The sequence below is a fragment of the Apodemus sylvaticus genome, chromosome 8 (genome assembly GCF_947179515.1).
Source record: "Apodemus sylvaticus chromosome 8, mApoSyl1.1, whole genome shotgun sequence".
Classification (NCBI taxonomy): Eukaryota; Metazoa; Chordata; class Mammalia; order Rodentia; family Muridae; genus Apodemus; species Apodemus sylvaticus.
This window is the reverse complement of record NC_067479.1, coordinates 88,972,717-88,991,579: the sequence shown is the minus strand read 5'-3', so window position 1 is coordinate 88,991,579 and position 18,863 is coordinate 88,972,717. Positions and strand designations below refer to the sequence as shown.

The window sequence follows — 18,863 nt, the reverse complement described above, 5'->3', positions numbered from 1 at the left end:
TGCCAAAGTACAACACTCAATGAAACTTGTCAAAACCCAGTAATTGGGCTGCGACTCCAAGTTTGCACCCCAATTTTCACCATCTTTTATAGCGTGAGCCCAGTGGGCCCTATGCGTGCTTTCCCACTGTCCAACAGTCCCTGGGATTTCCTTACGCTGGAATGTTCCCCCGCTATGAATCTCCCTTAAATCTAAGTGTTTCCAGATGTTTCCAGGCTCAGTCAGGGTCGCTGCCTTCTGCAACCAGTTCTAGCTCGGCAGCTGACAGGCAGCCTGTCTCTTCCATCATCAGAACCCCTGTGTTCTCCCCCATGGCAAGATCGTGCAGGCCGTTGTAGCAAATATCACAGTGATGGGGCTGGGGGCACTCCAGTATAAGATACCAATTCCCTCACCATCCTGGCACTTAGAAGTTCAAGATCATGGTTCTGATTAGTTCAGCTCCTGGTTCACCATTGTGACTTGATAAGCTTTCTTTGGTGTGCTCTGAGGGAGGGGGCTGTAGATAACTCTTGCTTTCTCAGGGTCACTAATCCTATGAAACTAGAGGCCCCACCTTTATGACCTCTTTTAATCCTGGTTCCTGAGAGGTGTTGTCTCCAAACACAACTCCATTAAGGCTAGGGCTTCAATCAATCACTTTGTCTAAGCTAAAGCAGGGACATAGACCTTCATTCTGTAGCAGAGAACTATCCTGGTTGTGTTTCTCCTGCTCCATGTCTTGAGACCCAGCTAGGCAAGCACTCTCTCTCTCTCCCTCTGAGCTGTGTCCCCCCAGACCCCAGGCACACATCTTATTTTCCCATCTAAGCCAGAAGCATCCCTAGGACAGAGTCTGCATCTTAATTATTCCAGTCCATATACACAATGGAGTACTATTTAGCCATTACAATGAATTCATGAAATTCTTAGACAAATGGATGGAGCTGGAGAACATCATATTAAGTGAGGTAACCCAGTCTCAAAAGATCAATCATTGTACACACTCACTGATAAGCGGATATTAGCCTAGAAACTTGGAATACCCAAGACATTATCCACATATCAAATGATATCCAAGAAGAATGGAGGAGTGGCCCCTGGTTCTGGAAAGATTCAGTGCAGCAGTGTAGGGGAATTCCAGAACAGGGAAGTGGGAAGGGGTGGATGGGAGAACAGGGGGAGGCAAGAGGGCTTATGGGACTTTTGGGAAGTGGGGAGCCAGGAAAGGGGAAATCATTTGAAATGTAAACAGAAAATATATTGAATAAAATAAATTATTCCAGTCCTTCTGGGTGATAGGTGCCTAGCTAATATTTGTAATATTTGTGAGCTTACAAATATGGCGTTCGCTCCACTTTATCACCAGAGTTTCATCTTGACTTGAAATAGCCCTGGGACTTAGTTCATGTTCTCCTTCTACCTAAGTCTGTTCCTTTCTTCCTGGAGCACAGAAGGGAGCTTATTCAATGCTTCTGTGAGTCCACTGAGGCCTGGCAAAGACTTCCACCCTGATTATTGCGCATGTGTACTAACAAAGTTCCAGTCCTAGCTTCTTAAGCTCATCTCATGGGATTGTCTATGTGCTGCTGGCCCACTCCGGGTGCCGGGAACTGTACCCTATTGCCACTTCCAGGCATGCTCCCCAAGTGAGTTTCTAGAGGGCAGAGGCTTTGCGTTCCCCACACCAAGTCTCTGATGTGTTGTTTGAAGGCTAATAATAGCACAGTTAAATATGATTGAAAGAAGGAACAAATAAAACCTGTAACTTTCAACAGTCTCTACCCTTCCAACCCCTGAAATGGGGATTTAAAGGTAAATGTGATGATTCAGACATGTACTTTACACGGGTGTTCACAGTGCAGTCTCATATCGGAGACTCAGTGACGGAGTGGCAAGATTAGTCCACGGAGATGAAAGGCCAGGACTTGGAGCTCCATGCCAAGCTCCATATTTAATTTGAAAAGAGAATTTCTGTACCACAGTAGTTTCCTGCTATTCACTAGAAATAAGTCTCAAAACATCACAGATACTCAGTTTCAGGTCCTTCAACTATAGCATTCGGTTTCCACGTGAAGGAATGCAGAAGAGTGGATGGGAAGCCATTTGATCACAAAGGATTCTCCTAGTACCATGGAGGAATTCTCTTAAGAGTTACAAAGCCCAGGAGCCTCGTAGAGAACTATACATGTGTTCCCTGGAAATATGTGCAGCAGTTGTAAGAGCTCAAAAATGATTATTCCCATTTTACAGCTTAAAAAATTGGGACCCAGAGAAGACATGAACATTTGTCTGGGTTATAAGAATTCCAATGACAAAACTGGGAAAGTCTCTGTGTAAATGAGCTTCTGTTATGAAATACCACTGAGTACCTGTTTAGTAAAGATTTCAGCTATGGTGCGTAACACGAAGGTACAAAGTTTGAAGTGGTCCATTTAAATGAGTCCCTTAGTGATGTAAGGTGCACAGTCAACATTTTGAGGCTGGAATCTCCATCCCTTCCCCACAGGGCAATGACTCCATCTTATTTCCCTTCCTTCATCTCCTACTCTCAGCACACATCTCTGCAGGGCAAGTTTTCAGGAAGAGCCTCAAGGTAAAGCCTGTCCCATCACTAAAGGACACAAACCAGTTAAGGGATAACTTGGTTTCCCGTATACCACACTCCATTCTGGATATTCACACCCACCTCCTCCATTGACACCATCAGACTGCAGGTCCCCAGCTCCCACCCCCAGTTCCATAGCCTTCTCTGTGACCTCAGAGCAGGTGACCCAGAGAATCATTCTTCACTTGTTTCCTCTCTCTCTCTCTCTCTCTCTCTCTCTCTCTCTCTCTCTCTCTCTGTGTGTGTGTGTGTGTGTGTGTGTGTGTATGTGTCTGTGGTGTGGTGTGTGTGTGTGTGTGTGTGTGTGTGTGCCCTATTTTACTCAAGTGAAAACTGCCTATTAGGGCATAAAGTCAGTAAAGTGTTTACTTTACAAACAAGAGGACAAGAGTTTGATCTTCAGAATGCACCTTAAAGGAGTGGGGTGGGGACTGGACATGGTGAGCGGTACGTAGTACGTACCTGTAATTCTAGCACCAGGGATGTGGAGACAGGTGGGTAGCTGGAGCTTGCAGACCAGCTGGTCTGACTTACTTAGAGAGTTCCAGAACAGTGGGAGAGACCCTGCTTCAGAACGGACAATAACAACAAAAAGCTGGAGAGTTAATCCAGAGGAATGAGACCTGGAATTGCCTCTTATTCCTTTCCCCATGCACAAATGTACTTGCATACACAGGAACACACATATGTGTGCGTGCACACGCACACACACATACACACACACCTACCTATCCATCGCCTCCCCAAGACCCTGTGATGAGCTCCTCTGTTTTCTGTGCCAGAATCTTAGCTGCAATTGTTGATCCCTATGCAGTTCAGCACATGGTGGTGTCTTTACATTTCCCTTAATTTAGAACTTAACATGAGGGATTCATCAATGTGGCCGAGGCCATTTGCTGTCTTTAATGTCCATTCCCTCTTCTTCTATGGGAGCCAAGTGTCGAAGTATATGACTGATCTCTCTCGTGTTCTCACCTGCCTTGAAGCCACTGCTGCATGTGATTGTTCCTCTGTCACCCACGTCCATGGCTGAGCACATGGCCGGCGTGTGACTAAGCTGACCACGCCCTGTCCAGATGCCTGAGCAGAAGTGTTGACCTTGAATAGATCGAGGCCTTTCATGAAGAGACCAATACGTACCTGCATCCCTGCCTTCTATCTTCCCCTCCCCCTCCTCTCTTCCCCTCCATCTATGTGACTATGTGTGTGTGTATGTCACAACTCTTGCCGAGGTAGAGGGCAATCTTGAGTGACAGTCCTTGCATTCTACCTCCTTTGAGGCAGGGTTTCTCTGTCGGTCCATTGCTTACACCAGGGCTGCTGTTCCATGAACTTCTGGGGATCCCCCTGTCTCTGGTTACCATCTTGAAGTAAGAACAGTGGGATTATGGTCTCATGCTTCTATACTTGGCTATGCATTGGTTCTGGGAGCCTGAACTCAGGTCCTCATACATGGCTTTGCCTGTTGAGCCATCTCTCCAGCATCTATCCAGACTTAGACATTACTAGGCTTCTGATGTATTTAAGCCACTGCTATATTTTGAGGTTGGGTGAATCCCAGCTAATATAGCTGAGGACTATATTGCTGTTTTGGGTGCCACACGTTAGCTGGGCTCAATCTCATTCATAAAATACCAGCACCACTTGGTTTTGGCATAAACACTTCAGAGATGGAAGAACAAAAGGTCTCAGCTGGTGGTGGGGCTGTCAGCTTTCTGGCCTTGGTTTGGCATCCTCTCCTTGTCCTCAGTCCCCATTGTCCTGTGGGCCTACTGTTTGGCACTGGAATGTTTACTCTGGGATTTCACTGAAGTCCAGATGGGTCTTCACCTGAGATTATGCAGCTTATAGTGAAAGCACACACTTCCCAGCTGATGCCTCTTTCTCTACCTTCCCTGCTCCTATCAGTCAGCTTGCTGATCGACAGAGGCTGGAAGCAGGAAGAGCAGATTCCGTTGGGTACCTCGGGCTTCCTCTAGCTGAGCAACACTGTACTCTGGACACTTGACTTCTGCATCCCTCTGAAGTCTGCTATGTAGGAAGAAGCATTTGGCGCCTGCCTAGTTTCCCATACTCCCCCTCAAGTGGCCTCAGGGGGGAAATGGAACCTGAAGAGTGTTCCTCAGTCCACAGAAGAACATCACTGTCCTCTGTCCAGTGCAAATCAACATGGGCTGGAAGCTCTGTCCTGGATCCCCTACATGAACAAGGTACAGGGGACAGCAGCTTGGCCTGAAGCAGCACTGGGTTCCCTGTGGCCAGCTACGTGAGTGTCCCGGTGTGGGCTCTCCTGCACCTCCCCTCTCCTTTCATCTCTCCAACTTGCACTGCCTCTTACCCTTTGTAAGATAAAGCCTATATTAGCTTTCCCCAGCAGTTTGTTATATAAAATGCTCCACATGACAGCTCAGAGTTGCCCTGGCTCTCCCATTTCCGGCAACCCCGTAAAGATCTTTCTTAATGTCCTTGCTCTATAATCCATTAATTTCTATTTTACGACTAGAAACTTCCCTTGGTATTTTTTTTCTCTAGTCATTTTCCTCCTCTTCTTAACCCCTCCCCCTTCTTGGCATTTTCTCTCAGCCAGCTCTTCTAGGTTTTTGATCCAAACCCCCTTAGTCTTCAGTGGGGCCTGTGTTCCAACATTTCACCTTCTGAGAGTTGGGAAAACAATCATCACAGCAGCTCTCTGTGGCTGTGACAAAATACCTGAGAGTATCGATCAGTCTGCTGGAGGAACAGGGCTGAGGAGACAGAGCAGGCATTGACGTGCTTGCTGCGGAAGTATGTGGTCCCGAGTTTAGAACCCTCACACTCGTGTAAAAGCAGGGCAAGGCAATCTCTGGGTTCCGTACACATATTCACGTGCAGTCCCCATCACACACATAAATCATGTGACACAAAAGAGAAAGGAAGAAGTACATAGTATGACTTAAAAGAAGAAAGGTTTGTTTGAGCTCACGGTTGTAGAGATTTCAGTCCATGGTGCTCTGTGGCGGCACCCTAAGCGATGACTGGACTTCATAGGTGGAAGTCATGATGTCTGAGAAGTGAAGGAGGAGAAGGAGAGCCAGGGGCTGGGCTCCCGATAGCCTCTGTAAAGATACAGCCCCAGTAGCCTAACTGTCTCCACTAGACCCACCTCCCGAAGCTTCCTTCAGCTCCCCATAGGACCATAGGTTGACAATGGAGCCTTCAGTGTGTGGCCTGAGGAGGTATTTTAAACCCAGATATCACAGTTTCCCTACAAATGAAAACAGAACCGTAAGGAATGGGTCTTTAGTCACATAACGTTTTCTTCCTTCCCCTGGAAGCCCCATCATCCTCTGTTCTTCTCATACAGCACTGATAATGTTCATTCAGTCTCCCTATCCTCTCCTCTACTGTCTGAGGACTGAAATCAGGCAGTGGATTTCATACTTTTTTTCTATTTGGGGCCATATAGTTCCTGGCACATGGTAGGCTTGCTTTCTCCAGAACACAGTAGGTTCAAATTCCCCAACACATGGTACGTTCTTAATTCTTGGCATCTAGTAGTTTCTTAGTTTCTGGCACACAGTAGGTTCTCAATTCATAATAGGTTCATATTTCTTGGACATAGCAGGCTCTCAGTCCCTGGCACACAGTAAGTACTCAGTTCTTGGTGCCTAGTAGGTTCTTGGCTTCGAACACACAGTAGGTCCTTCATGAATAGTGACTGATAGCCCACCAGAAGCTTTCTTTGTTTGCAATGTTTCAATGAATCCTCGTGAGACAACCAGTGGGCACCCTGACCACCACCACGCAAATGAACACCTTCTGCTTTTCAAAAGGCACCACTGACAGGACGAAAACACAAGCTACATTCTGTGAGAAAATAAAGAACTCATATCCAAATATTTAAGGAACTTTCAAAAAAATCAATCTTAAGAAAACAGCACAATACAAAAAGTGAGCAAAAGACTTGAATAGAAGCTTTACAAAAGGTGGTGTTTGGATGGGAAACCACATGAAAAGATGCTCGCCCGCATCAGTAATTAGGGGAATGCAGATGAGAAGCACAATAGCACAGGACTGTCAGAGCAGGTAAGACTTAAACACAGTTGGCGAGGTTGGGAAAGAAGCAGAACTCTCACATAGCTGCTGTAGCTGCTGGGTGTGTGAAAGAGCCAAGTTACACAGGTAAATACTGTTTCTTAAAAAGTTAACTCTATTCTTCCTGGGTGACTGAACCTTTCTGTGCTTATTGTTTACCCAGAAGAGAAAGAAAACATGCCCCAGTACAGCCTCTTCATAGTGGCTTTGCTCACACAGGAAACAGCCCAGATGCCTATTAACTGAGAAAGAAGAGATGGTTCATAGTAGATCCTTCCAAAGGAATATTACTCGGCCACAAAAAAAGGATAAGCAACTGGTGTATACTACAACATGGATGGCTCTAACATGCTAAAGAGAGCAACAAAACTAGACCACAGTATGCAAACTGAATGGTTCCTTTACCTTGGGAGCCAGGATATGCTCTTTCTATGAGTGCACAGTCATAGAAAGCAGAGTAGTGATTGGGGCTGGGACTCAGAGCAGAGCAGAGCAGTAGAGGGAAGAATTACCAACTGGAGAGCTTTGGGGGCAGTCCAGGCATGCTCAGTGGTATGGGGAGGTATCTGATGAATGGCATAAAACTGTGTGGTTTGAATATATAGTCTCCTGTGTGCCTGCTTGCCTCAAAAAAAAAAGCTATTATATCAACAAATAGATAAATAAAGTAGTAAGCAAATGCTTTTGATTATATTTCTTCAGTTCTCTGCCCTGTGTCCCTCCCCCTGAAAATAAGAAGTTGTTCATAGAGCTAGAGTCCAGAGGCAGGATTGGCCTCTTTGTGACACCGGCCAAGAGCTTCTAGACTTTGCTGTTGGAATCTGTGTCTGGGTTGGACCAGGGCATGTTTGCTAATAGCTCAGTGATAGTCTACGTGAGTCCCTGGGTTCACATGGGCATGTGCGCATGTGCACACACATGCACAGGCGCACACAGAGCTCCTGGATCTGCAAAGTTGTAAAATTGTCATACCACAGACGTTTTTCCACATTTGTCCTTCAACCTTCTGGCTCTCAGCCACACTCAGAAAGAGGAACAAGGGAGAAGCCTGCAGGGAGGGCTCATTTGGAGTCTGTGTAGCAGACCACGCAGGACGATTTAGGTAAAAAGGAGTTGGCAATGAAGGAAGAGTCTGGGGTCTGGGCAAGGGGAGCTTGCTGTACAGCATGCTGGGCACTTGGGTGCCTGGATGCTGCACACACTGGTTAGTCACGGAGCTCACTGTGCTGATTTAATAGGTGTGCAGTGTGGCTCAAGGCTCAATCCTCCTCTGCAGTCTCCACACAATGGAAATGTGCTCAAAGCACAGCCGGTCTCAGCCAAAGCCCATGGAGATGCCTTGGTGGTGAGTTATTTGGGGCTAAGGTGGGGTTGATAAATGGCTAGCCAGGCTTAGGGGAGGGCAGACCACATACGCCAGAGCAGGAAACCATGCGACGATAGATAGACATTGGTGAGAGATGTGGGGTGGCTGGAAAGCACACAGGGTTCAGATGGGGAAAGGGATTCCAGGACTGACAGTGTAGACCCTGGTGGTGAGAGGTTCCTCTGCTGGTGCACGAGGAGCCTTTCCTTTGCTGGAGGCCTCCCTGTTGAACCACACTGCCAGGGCCACTCGTCCTCACTCATCTCCCTAGGCACTGACAACACACAGGTGACAGATGGAAAGCCATGTACACTGTAGAGCATTTGCAGAGGAAACAGCAGTGAAGGTCCAAGTTGGAGTCTTAGTCCAGCGGCCTTTTGTCCCAGCCACCTGTAGAAACTCTCTCCAAGAGGTCCCATGGAAGCTGTCGCCAGCCTTAGCTTGTCTTATGACTTTGAACTTGAGGTCAAGGCACTGCAGAGACCTCAGGTTCCTGCAGGTCAATGGCTGAAATGGAAGCATAAGGATAAAACCCTGGTGCTGGCCCTGCTTGGCAAAGCTTCTCCTCCAGCTTCTCCTCTCCGTGTCCTGCCCCTACACCTTGGCAGGAAACAGTATTGGCTACTTTTCCTGATTGTATGACAAAAGACCAGATAAAAGCAACTCAAGGAAAGGGGGATTGTTTGGGCTCACAGTTTAAGGGCACACAGTCCATTGTGGTGGCAAGATACAGTGACAGGAGCCAGGAGTGTGAGGCAGCTCGTCACTTTGTGTCCCCAGCCAGGAAGCAAAGGGAGATGGATTTTGGTGCTCGGGCCTCTTTCTCCTTCTTGGAGTTAGGAGTCTCAACCACAGAATAGAGTCACCCACAGTGAGAAGGAGTTTTTACCCCTCCATTAACTTAATCTACAAACTCCCTTGTAGATATACCCAGAAACCTGTCTCTTGGGTGATTTAAGGTTCTGTCAAGTTCAACCATTATTAGTCATCACAGGATCACAGAGCCTGGTTCTTGCTAACCTGATGGTCAGCATATGGTTGGTGGGTGTCTTGCAGGGGCTTGGCTAGAGAGTCCACACACCTGTCTTCAGTAAGGCAGTTGAGGATCCTGTGGGATATGTTGCTCAAAGAGAGCTTGGTGAGCCCAAGGAAGGCCAAGAAGACTTTCTGAGGAGCTGGTAATGTTATTCGAAGCCCTGAATCTGGTCACATGGACAAAAAGGTAGAAGGAAGAGGACCCTGAGGAGTCAGGAAGGAATAGTGGCCCAGATGGCAGATGTTAAGCGTGGCTCACCACTTTCTGATGAGTGCAAAAGAACAGAGCAGGATGCTCATCAGCAGACGTCTATCCCAGGCACTCACTGAGTGTGGTTCCTGCTCTTACTGCACACACGTTGTGTGCTATCTGTGTCCTTGGCCTTCCAGCAGGTGAGAATCTTTGCCAATGTAATTGATCTAGGTATGGTTCTTAGGCTCTGCTGAAGGGCTTGACACGATGTCCTTCTAAGAAAAAGAATGGGGGCAAGACACAGATATACAGAAGCAGAAAGCAGAGACAAGAGTTCAAAGTTGCCAGTGGAGGACGCCAACGGTTGCCAGCCAGGGTGGAGAGTCCCTGAGCAAGGCTCTCTTGGATCCGCCAGTACAGTGGGCTTTGCTGACACCTGATCACACAGCCTTGCGGCTCCCAGGGCTGCATAATGACACATTTCTACCCTTTAAACTACCTAGTTGGCTGTAAGTTGTCACAGTGGTCTCCCCAAATGAACACATATCCCATGTTGTGCAGTGAGCTTTGCCTTGTAGAAAGCGGGGAGCCATGGAAGGTGCCTGAGTTCCAGGCTGATAGAAGCAGGCTTTCAGAGTATGTGTGGGGGTGGATGTCTCTCAGAATATGAACGGGTTGGAGTCTCAGAGCCACAAAGCTCTGGTGACATCTTGTCATCTCCCTGGTCCCAGATCTGGAGTTTTAGTGCCAAGGCTGAAAAAAAATTAGCGTAAACATCGAAGAACAGATGTAAAGGCAAGCCAGAAGCCAGGCATCTCCCTTCCTCTTTCCCTCAGCCTCTGAAGTGCTGAGACTACATCCCTGGCAGCATGCCCTGCTCTCTGAGAACAGGTGTAAGGGAGTCTCTGAGAGCAGGTGCCTAACTGATGGGACCAGGACTGGTGGGAACTGGGGCTGGCTGAGGCACAGAGCAGCAGGAGGTCTGCCCATCTTTAGCTGCCTTACTACTGCTTGAACTTTCCAGAATTTGTTAATGACCTGAAGATACAGATGTACCCACACACCATGCTCAACCCCCTATGGTTTTGCTGTTGTTTTATTTTTGCAACTTCTTTGCTCTGGTTCTAGGCTGCTGCCACCTGTCTTGAGACAAGACTCCTGTGAGTGAGTGTCCCTGCTTACATCAGAGATGACCCATGCAAGAGAGAGCATGACTCTCTATTCCACAGGGTGAGAACACAAGGCCAGTCTGACACTATGAAAGCACACAGAGAACGACATGTGAGGCTCCCCTGGGCAAGCTCCTTTGTATTCTTCAAGTGAATATTTGCTCCTCCTCCAATGTTTATTATTTCAGAGTTTGTGGGGCCTTAGAAAAATATAGCCCTGAGTTCTAACCAATGTGATAAAACGAATGAATGAATAAGCAAAACAAAAACTATCACCACCACCACCACCAACAACAACTAAACAAATAAATAAAAAAATAATGCCCAGAGAGATTGCTAGCTGTTTGCTACTGGAATTCATTGGATAGGAAGGAGGGATACCATCAGCCATGTGTGATGGTTTGAATATGTATGACACTCGTAGACTCCTGTGTTTGATGCTTGGCCCATTGGAAATGACATCATTAGGAACCGTAACCTTGTTGAAGTAGGCGTTGCCTTGTTGGAGGAAGCGTGTCACTTGCTGCTGGTGGTGGTGGAGCTTTGAGGTCTCCTATGCTCAAGCTATGCCCAGTGTGGTATACAGTCTCCTTTTGCTACAGATGCAGATCCAGATGTAGAACTCTCAGCTCCTTCTCCAGCACACCATGTCTGCCTGCATGCTGCCATGCTTCCTGCCATGACGATAATGGAGTAAACCTCTGAAACTGTAAGCCAGCCTCAGTTAAATGTTTGCCTTTATAAGAATTTCAAATAGCTGAGAAGCACCTTAAGAAATGTTCAGCATCATTAGTCATTAGGGAAATGCAAATCAAAACAACCCTGAGATTTCACCTCACACTTGTCAGAATGGCGAAGATTAAAAACTCAGGAGACAGCAGGTGTTGGCAAGGATGTGGAGAAAGAGGAACCCTCCTCCACAGCTGGTGGGAATACAAGTTGGTACAACCACTCTGAAAATCAGTCTGGTGGTTCCTCAGAAAACTGGGCATGACACTTCTGGAGGACCCTGCTATACCACTCCTGGGCATATACCCAGAGGATTCACTGTCATGCAATAAGGACACATGCTCCATTATGTTCATAGCAGCCTTATTTATAATAGCCAGAAGCTGGAAAGAACCAAGATGTCCCTCAGTGGAGGAATGGATACAGAAAATGTGGTATATTTACACAATGGAATACTACTCAGCAATGAAAAACAATGAATTCATGAAATTCTTAGGCAAATGGTTGGATCTGGAAAATATCATCCTATGTGAGGTAACCCAATCACAAAAGAACATACATGGAATGCTGTCACTGATAAGTGGATATTAGCTCAGAAGTTCTGAATACCCAAGACACAATTCACATATCAAATGATTCCCAAGAAGAAGGAAGAAGTCCCTGGTTCTGGAAAGGCTTGATCCAGCATTGTAGGGGAGTAACAGGACAGAGAAGGAGGGGGTTGATTGGAGAACAGGCAGAGGGAAGAGGGCTTATGGGACTTAAGGGGAGAGGGGAACCAGAAAAGGGAAAATCATTTGCAATGTAAACAAATTATATATATATATATATATATATATATTATGAAAAATCTATTTTCAATAAAAATGAAAAATAATTTTTAAAAAAGGAAAAAATAAAGACAATATGTCATATGTAAAAAAAAAAAAGAATTGTCTTGGTCATGGTGTCTCTTCACAGCCATGGAAACCCAGCATTCTATATCACATAGGATGCATTCAGATCTCACCGTGGAATCACCAACCTCTAATGCTAATGAGAAGCTGAGCAACCTGGGCACTCAGCACAGAGGCAGAACATGTAGTAAGACTCATGTGACTACAGACTGGAGGTGAGTTTTTTTCCCACTTCAGAATGACGATGGCCAAGGAAACAGTGAAGTCCAGCAGCTCTGCCAAAGTAGCTATGAGAGCAGAAAGGGTGACAGTTACTTGTAAACCTTACTGAGAAGGGATTAATTATGGCCAGTGTTGATGTCTGCATGTGTGTCCAAAGCCCATACCCTTGATTAATTGTCAATGTAGTCTTCAGAGGGAGGGCCTTTCCTCATGAAGGGCATGGAAGGCAATTACCTCATGAATGGCATTAATGACCTTAGAAGAGAGGTCAACGGAACTGGACACACTTTTATGCCTTGTATTTTGTGAAAATACAGTATGTTGTCTCTTGAGAAGACACAGCAATGAGTTTCCATCTTGGAATCAGAAGACCAGCCCCCTTTGGACTTAGCCTGTTAGAGCCTGAGGCATGGCTTTGTCAGTCTCTAAACTGTGAGCAATGGACTTCTGTTCTTTATAAATTACCCAGTCTATGATTTTTTGTTATAGCAGCAGGCAAGTACCAAGACAGCTAGCATCCACAGGTGAAATGTCTCCTCCAAATAATTGATATCTGGGTAGTACTTAATAGCGTTTATAAAGTACTTTCCTGAGTCCAATCAGCATGCACAGAAACATTTTCTAACTGAACAGTCACAACCATAAAGTCCTCAGGCTACAGGGTGGGAATTTAGTTAGATTTAACTGGAACATAACTCAGAGAAATGATATAACTGTTTTGGAGTTTTATGTATGGGAATGATTTCCTAAAATCATTTTGTTTAAATGAGAAACTTTTCTTATTTATTACCTTCCTTAGTGATTGGCAGGGGATCTTAATGAAGATGTTGCATAATGCTTGTAAGAGAAACAGACAAACCAATAGGCTTGTTTTAGTTCCATGTCTAGAGATAAATGCTATGTACATTTTGGTGGATACAGCTGGTTTTATTATAAATGCTTATCACGCCATATTCTGACATCGATACTTAATAATCTCTTACCACATGACTAAAAACTTGAAGAGAGTATCATTTTTGGTGGCTAGATGGCCCAAGGCTGAACCCTGCTTTATGGCCTTCCGTATTGGTATGAGGAATCCCATCACTGTCTTAAATAAGAATATGAGAATCTGTGATGGGAATGTTTCTAGTGATATCATTTTGTCTTTTGGAAGACATCACAAGTACCTTCAGTATCCCTTTCTGACACTGGATAGGAGGGCTTGTTGGTAGGGATTAATCTTATGTGTCAGCCTGGCTGGACCCTCATGTGTCCTGCTCCCTCCCTCCTTCTCTCCCTCCCTCCATCCATCCATCCAACCCTCTCTGAGTGTTTGTACTTACACACATGTGGTATGTGCATGTGCACTGTGTGTATACTTGTGGTGACCAAAGGTTGGCACATTATTCTAGATGTTTCTGGGAGGATGTTTTTCCATGATGATCACCTTTAAATTAGTGGAACTGAAGCAAACAGCATTTTGTGTGTGAATGGTCCTTATCCAATGCACTGAAAGTACCAAACAGAATAAAAACCGACCTTACCAACAGGCTGCCTTGGGTTCTTTCTGCAACCCCAAATCTCTGGCCTGTCTGGTCAATCTTTCCCTCTTCCTCTGCCTCTCCTTCTCCCTTTCCCCCACCTCTCTCTCTGTGTATTTGTACTCACACACATGTGATATGTGCATATGCACTCTGTGTGTGTGCTTGGGGTGACCAGAGGTTGGTATTAGCTGTCTTGCTCAATCACTCTCCATCCCATTTTTGAGACAGTGTTTCTCACTGAATCTGATTCCTCAGGACTGGCTGGCCAGTGAGTCCTTGGGGTCCCCTGGCTCTTCCTCACAGCCCTTGGATCACAGCTGTCTATCAGCATGTGCGGATTCTTTTGTGTGAGTGTTAGGAATCAAGTGGAGGTCTCCAGGCTTTTGTGGTGGGCTCTTCAGCCCACAGCCATCTCTCCAGCTCTCAGTCGGATCTTTAAATCACACTTTCTTAACATAAATTTCTACACACGCATGCTATTGGCTCTGCTTATCTGAAGACTACTAAGGCACTTGATGAAGCCCCCTCTTCTGCTCCTCTGTTGAAGCATGACTTTGAGGAATAGACCCGTGGTTCCCCACACTTTAGGCAGTGTTAGCCAAAGGGCAAATGCATCTCTCTTTCGGTTGTAGCAATGGATAACTGGTGCCCGCCATCACTAATGTGGGATCAGATGCAACCTAGGGCTCAGATCTCACTTGGATGATATCATGCTACTCAGAGTAGGTGGACTGTATATTCCCCAGTGGCAACCAAGCTTGAAAGTGGAGTGACTGTGCTCACCAGTCTGACCCAATCATGTCCAGGAGTCTGCATGCCATACCAGATCTGGTGGGACCTAGAGCAGGGTTGATTTCTCCCGAGACAGCCATAGAGGCAAGTCCAGCATCTGATGGGCCAGGAACTGGCTTCATGAAGACAGTTGCAAAGTCAGGGCTCTTTGACTTGAAGACAAGAGACAGACAGAGACAGAGACGGTGTCTTTCCCAATGAGCTCTTTATGAAAGAGGCTTCAAAAGCAGCTGTGGCGGGGAGAGATGGGAGCAGAAAATAAGAACAAGGCAGATTTCAGCTCATTGTCAGCTGTTTGGAACAGGTAATGAGTTCCTTGTGACAGACATACAAGGGAGACAGGTGCAGAAAAAAAAAAGTCCACATTAGATGGGACCATCTTTCCATGCTGTCCTCACTCCAGGCAAAGGGACATGTCAGAGAAGCCTGTGTGTGTGTGGGGGGGGGGAGAATACTCCCTCCCCCATCAACTCTGGGTCATGGGTGCAAAAACAGCTAACCTGGAAAGGGTTTGAAATGACCGCCCCTGTTTCTCAGGCAGGCAGGCAGGCAGGCAGGCCCATTTTAGTTTGATAGTCACTAGGATCCTGGCCCTGATCCGTTGGGATATAGGCCTCTACTACACACAGATGCTGACTGTGGATTTGATAAACAAGGCTGTGCTCAGCTTGCTAGCCAATGGGCTCACACCAGTACTCTGTGGACCTCTAGGTACCCATAGTTATGAACATTTATAGTGCTACTGATTTCTGGCCGAGTCATGGATGACAAGGTTGTGAATATCAGGGATGAGCTAAGAAAACTCTTCCCTGCACTGTGTTAACTGGGTGTTAAACGCACCCCAGCTTAACTGACAGCTGCATCTGGTCCCAAGAAGACCCATCAGTCCAGGAGCAAGAGGCCCTGAGGCAAATGATGCTCCACCAACTGTACAGCACAGCACCACCCTCAGCTTGCAGGAACCAAGGAGCATCTGAGAAATTCCCATCCACGGCTGCCCACTGCACTGCTGCTCTGTGTAAGTCACCCTCTCTGAGAGCTGGTGTCTAGAGCACAGGGTGAGTGTTCGGTGACTGCCAGAGAACAAACACTTCTAGGACAAGGATGGAGACAACCTTCACTGCAGAGGAACAATATTGCAAGTGGGAAAATGGCAGCCCCCGTGGTGACTTACACTTTCCGTCAGGTCCCTAGGCTAACAGCAAATAAATGTGCCTAACCTGGGGATGCAGGGAGGAGCAAAGACCTGAGGCCAAGAATGTTGTCTACCATGGAGCCATGGGGCAGGACAGGAGGCATTCGAGTGGCTAGGGAGGTGCTTCGGATTGAGACAAATTGATGCAGAGGTAGAAAGCCATGGCTCAGGGAGTGTGGGTAGTTTTGCTGGGCACAGGCTCGCCCCTTTGTATTTATGCCAGAAACTGGTAATTTACTTAGAAAAGAGTCCCAGGCAGCATCCAACCTAAGTATCATCTCACATCTCACACTGAGAACCAGAAGGGGATGCCAGAAGGGGAGGTGACTTGCGCAGAATACCTGCTCAAATCTAGTCTCCCGGGGAGGGCTCCTTTTCTTTTTGGCAAGGGTTTTGCTGGGTTTCTGAGGAGAGACTGCCACAGGGGCCAAAGATGTCACGTGTGTGTTCATCTCAGAACAGCCACTGAGGCTTCTGGGTTCATCTGACAGCGTGTGGTAGGAAGGTAATTCCAGTTATTGACTTCCTGGTTGGTAGTGCCAATGTCAATGAATAAGGAAGCAGGTGTGCTCAGGGACAGAAAAGGCAGCATGGGCCAGGGAGCGGGGGCTGAGCCTGGCGATGAGGGATCCCCCCCCCCCGCAGGAGCTAGATGGGGCACACTGGATTTAAGGTTCCCCAAAGGGTCACATGGCATCTTCTGCCCTCTTGTAAAATAGCCATAGTTGGGTATACAGCTGGGAATGATGCGATTCTATAGAGAAGGAGATGGGTCACCCAAAGTGGAGGGACTGAGATGCGAGGCTAGCTTATCAGTGTAGCTAGATGCAGCAAGTTTCAGGGGTGTGGCTCTTTCTCCATGGTACCCTACCCATTTACTATCTTTCTAGAGAAGGCTTAATAAACCCCCTGGGCCACACACAGCCATGGTTTCTTCTGAGAAACAATTACTTCTTGATTCCCAGACCTTCCCAATGGGTCCCAGAACATCTCAGTGTCTTTGCAATGTTGGGAGTGGGAACGTGGAATATGGTCTTCCAATACCCACAGTCTGACAAGGGAGAGAAAACTCCCCAGCAAGAAGAGAACCAAATGTCCACTGGGTTGTGAGGATCCAGGGAACAGATTTGCTTATTTCATTTCACTACTTGAGTTTCTCCACAGCACCCAGAAGACTGTCTAGTGCACAGAAGCTACTTAATAAATGTTTGTGGAAGACCTAAGTAATGGATTTGCCTGGAACATTACTGAAGTCTTCCCAGGAACTAGGATGTGAAGAGGTACGTGCAATTGGGATCCATGGTGATTAGTGACATGGGAGACAGCTTTGCCTTCCCAGTTTAGGACGTCTGCACAACATACCACACATGGATCACCACAGACAGCTTTCTCCTCAGTGTCATGGAATTCTGTTGTGACAGCTGACTGGGTGACTCATCTTGTAGAAATGGTGTGCCACCTTGGGTCAGGCCAAAAGAATCTACTATTGTCTCATTATGTTTCTTCTTAAAGCAACTGACAGTTCCTTGTGGAGTTCAGGTGTGGCTTCCACAATGTAATGGGTCTTCTAAAATCTAGCTTCTCAAATGGTGGGTCATGACACCGTATCTCCAGTGTCAAGTAACTGATGTGACAGTCTTGAAAATTTTGGCAACAGTAAAAGTCTACTGAAGGCACAAAGACTAAAACCTAATTCCAAGCCAAGCCCTTTATGATTGTGAGGTATTACTGGAACCCCACCCTATGTTGCATTGAATGGCTTCACCAGACCTTGGTCTTGAATACATGACACATTTCTCGGTGCAGAACACGCTGTCACACATGCAACAACAAGCAAAGCATTGCAAATACCTAGCTCACATTGGGGATGATCTTATGAACTGTAGAGGTTCTATTGTCCATCCAAAGTTCCCTGCTCTTGGAGAAACCTTATGGTTTTCTTCCAATCCCGGTCATTGCGGGAGCCAAGGTTACCATGCAGACATGGCCAAGTCCAAGAACCGCACCACGCACAACCAGTTCTGCAAATGGCACAGAAATGGCATTAAGAGACCCAGGTCACAAAGACACAAATTTCCTAAGAGGGTTGACCCCACGTTTCTGAGGAAACCTGTATGCTTTGTCAAGAAGCACAACAAGAAAGGCTTGAAGAAGATGCAGGCCAACAATGCAAAGGCAGTGAGTGCTCGCGCAGAGGCCATCAAGGCCATTGTGAAGCCTCAGGCGTCAATCCCAAGATGTCAAAGAGCCCCAGTCACATACTCAGTCGCCTGGCTTTCATCACTCACCCCAAGCTTGGGAAGCGGATTCAAAGCTACATGGCCAAGGAGCATAGGCTCTGCCAACCAAAGCCCAAGGTTCAAACCAAGGCAGAAGCCACAGCTCCAGCTAAGGCCCAGGCTTCAGCTCCAGTCCAGGCTCCCAAAGGTGGCCAGGCCCCTGTGAAGGCCCCATAGAAAAGGCAGATGGACTGCTGTGACACACCTATCCCTCCCTACACACACACTATTTGCAAATGACCAGTGTCCTGTTCTGTTTTTACAAATAAACATGAGGCAAGAAAAAAGAACGAAATTTAATGGTTTAATTAATGAAAATATTCTCACTGTTTCCCTACAGTCAAACTTTTGTATACAAATATTAAATTAGTATATCTCTGTATTGTGTTTCAACGTTTGACTTTTTTTCTTAATCAAAGCTTTAGTTGTTCATTCAAAAACAATCATTACATAAATTTTGACTTGGGAATTAGGTTAAAATTTCTAACAATTTCTGGAGTAACCCTGGGCCTTGTTCTCCCATTTTGTACTATATATTTATAAGCCAAGTGGCATTGTCGCATTGATTATAAAATCAAAATATCAATCAACCCTGAAAACTGTTGACAACACTCTTCACACTGCTGCATCAAATATTCAGCCAAGATTTGGTTCTTTAAACAAGGGTACCCATTTCATTAGTCTGCAAATTTGCTTTAGTCTTTAACGAATGCTAACACTATACATATACATACATACATACATACATACATACATGCATACATACATACATACATACATACTTACATTTGTGTGTATGT

General features: G+C 46.3%; 1 pseudogene; it reads left to right on the top strand.

The window, feature by feature from the left end:
* Positions 1–17,767: 17,767 nt before the first annotated feature.
* Positions 17,768–18,240, top strand: LOC127690909 (60S ribosomal protein L29-like; annotated as a pseudogene).
* The last annotated feature ends 623 nt before the right edge of the window (positions 18,241–18,863 follow it).